We start from the raw sequence: 3,158 nt of genomic DNA, 5'->3' as shown, positions 1-3,158 counted from the left end.
CACACACACACACAGAGAGAGAGAGAGAGAGAGAGAGAGAGAGAGAGAGAGAGGAGAGAGGGAAGAGACCAAAATGTTTGGATTATATAGGAAGAACCACTAGAGAAAGGGCTGGAAAGTTCACAGTTGAGGGTAGGGTATGTTGGGTAGGGACTGAGGGATGCTAGGAGAACCTGGAGGCCACCTTTGCTTTGGTGAGTAAGATATACACTTAAGTCCCTTCGCCCAGGGTTCAAAACCAAACAAAGTTCTTATGAAAATTATTATTTGGGTGTCTGCTTGTAAAAGTCCTCCAGAAAGGGTTTGTAATAGTTTCTACATGCATGGGTGCTCAAAGGCACGTTTCCTTCATGCTTTCAAGCTCTACACATGCGCACGCATTTGTAAAGTCTGGCACATGTGACTCCATTTTGCCTCAGACAATTTTCACAATTATCTCTGATGTAGGGAGAGAGCAAGAAAGAAGAGAAAGAAAGAGAAAATGGGAACCTAGAGCCCCATCTTCCACTTGGATGGTTTTAAGGATGCTTCGTTATCTGTTCAGGATCTTCTGGGTTCTGGTAAGTGCTTTTCCTTAAGCATTAGAGCAGTATATCTACTTTACAGACAAAGTCTCCTGGAACTGCTGCGCCTACTGGCTCAGATCCTCCTGTTCTCGGCCACACAACAACACGGTCACTTTATTTTATAATCAAGGCAACTGAGGAAATAGAAATACATTGTGGTGTAGCTGTAAAACCCAACCAACCCCGTTTTTGAAGAAACTCCATTTTATGTGAGATCAGTGACTAAACTCCAATTCCAGGAAGAAAATCACACCGGAGCAAAATCCTCCCCACCCTTGCCCCCTTAAGCAACAGCCAGGCTACAATAACAGGACCAAGGTACACAGAGATAACCTAAGACATCCTGTAGTGAATAGATAACCTGACCATCCTGTTTGTTAGGTGGTTCTGCCCTTGTGTTTGGTTCCTCCAGATTACTTCAGAATGCAGTTTTTAAAATATTAACTTGCTGACCCATATGGGAATTCCCCAAGTTTGCAATAACCACAATAAAAACTCTAAACTCTTGGACTAGGGGGTTCTCACTCTGACCTGTTTCGAAGTTGAGAGCCCGAGAGACCTTGCTTTTGAGCTCAAAGACCCTTATGTGGTTTACATCATAATTGGCTCCTTGATGGTCTTTCGGGTACCTGCAATTTGGGCATAGCATATCATGCCTGGCAGAAATGAAGATATTCTAAAAAAGACACCGAAGTCTCTCAATCTGACTATCATACTATTGAAACAATTGGCTCCAAAGAAGTAGAAATTTCCCCCAGGAATCTCTTGCTGGAAAAAAGAAAAAGCACCAGCCAGAGGCTGAACTTGTCTCCCAGAAAGAGATTTCACACAGCTCTAACAACTTGTCAGATCACCTCACAGGCTGAGACCAGATGTGGGATGCCCACACAATGGGTAAGGATGTCTGAGGTGAGGGGAGAGTTGGAGGAATTCATTGGATTTCCTTATTCCTCTTCCCAATGTAGCCTTATCAAATCAATCTTTATTTTGTTCTTTCCACTTTTAATTTGGCTCTTTTCACTGGCTTATTGAGGACTGGTGGTTGGACCAGAGTTCGACAACAGGAAGTGGAGCATGACTGGAGCCAAGGAATTTGACTTTCAAGCAAAGACTAGGTCTTACCCATAACAGTTTCCCCTGACTCCTGGGTTTCCCAGAAAGAGTCAGTGTCTCCACTTTACTTCTTTAATCTGTAGTGATCTGCATTATCCTCAGCTGTTTGCACCAGCTGCTTTTATTTCTATTAACGATTATATGACCAGTATGTAGGAAACAGCTGTGTGCTCTCCCTGCCAGAGTCTCTTCTGGCTTTGTGTGCCTGTAGTATGTTTTCATGCATAAAGAATAGTGAGTCCAATAATGCATTCCTTCAGCATGCCCCAGGAATCAAATGCTAATTATAAATTTATGCCATTCATGCTATGTTAATATTTATGGATACAAAAATACTTGTATACGATTTAGAGAACTGTGCGTGGCGACTCCTTTGCCTCCATTTTATGGAAAGCTGTTCTTTACTAGATGAAATCTTGTTTTTTTGTTGTGTGAGTTTGATTCTGCTCAAAACTTGATGCCTTTCGAGTTTAAAAGGTGACAGTAAATTACTACTGAATTCTTAAAATTCTCGAATGCCAACTTCTCTCTGAAGTCCTCCTCAACAAGTTTATTTTATGAAAGAAATAACCTATAAAAGATAATAGTATGCTTGGTTTTTTATGTACAATACATTTCTCTCAACCTTTTCAAATGTTGTCCCTAAGTCAGAAGCCATCAGAGAGATGGTTGGGATCCATGAACCCAAATTCTTGGTTTTGTTACTAGCTGGCTACAGCGGCTGCAGTCTGTCTTTTGAGTCTGTGGAGGATATGGACAGGGAAATAATACTGCTTGTTATTGAATTTGAAGTCCAGCCTCAATGTATTCTTTTGTTGAGTTGGATGATTTGAGTCATACCAAGACTTCTCGGGGGAAGTACTTCCACAACTGGAGGCAACTTAGAGTCACAGTTGCTTCATGACTCCTTGAAATCTTACTCTTCTGATGGGATAAAGAAGCAACGGAGAAGAATCTTCAGCATTTGCACCCTGAGCCAAGAGCCTCTAGCCTTATCATAAGGCCTTTCTGCCGTTGATGCCTTGTTTATGTTTCTCTTATAGTTCAACTATAAAAAAGACATTTTAAACATTTCTTTTCTTTTTCTTTTTTAAGGATTTATTTATTTATTATATCTAAGTACACTGTAGCTGTCTTCAGACACACCAGAAGAGGGCGTCAGATCTCATTATGGATGGTTGTGAGCCACCATGTGGTTGCTGGGATTTGAACTAAGGGCCTTCGAAAGAGTAGTCAGTGCTCTTAACCACTGAGCCATCGCCACAGCCCCTTTTCTTTTCTTTTCTTTTCTTTTCTTTTCTTTTCTTTTCCCTTCCCTTCCTTCTTTTCCCTTCCCTTCCCTTCCCCTCCCTTCTTCCTTCCCCTCCCTTCTTCCTTCCCTTCCCTTCACTTCCCTTCCCTTCCCTTCCCTTCCCTTCCCTTCCCTTCCCTTCCCTTCCCTTCCCTTTATTTTTTCTTTTTTTTGTACAGAGCATTGCA

This window comes from Mus caroli, chromosome 9 (genome assembly GCF_900094665.2).
Source record: "Mus caroli chromosome 9, CAROLI_EIJ_v1.1, whole genome shotgun sequence".
NCBI lineage: Eukaryota > Metazoa > Chordata > Mammalia > Rodentia > Muridae > Mus > Mus caroli.
This window is presented reverse-complemented; position numbering follows the sequence as displayed.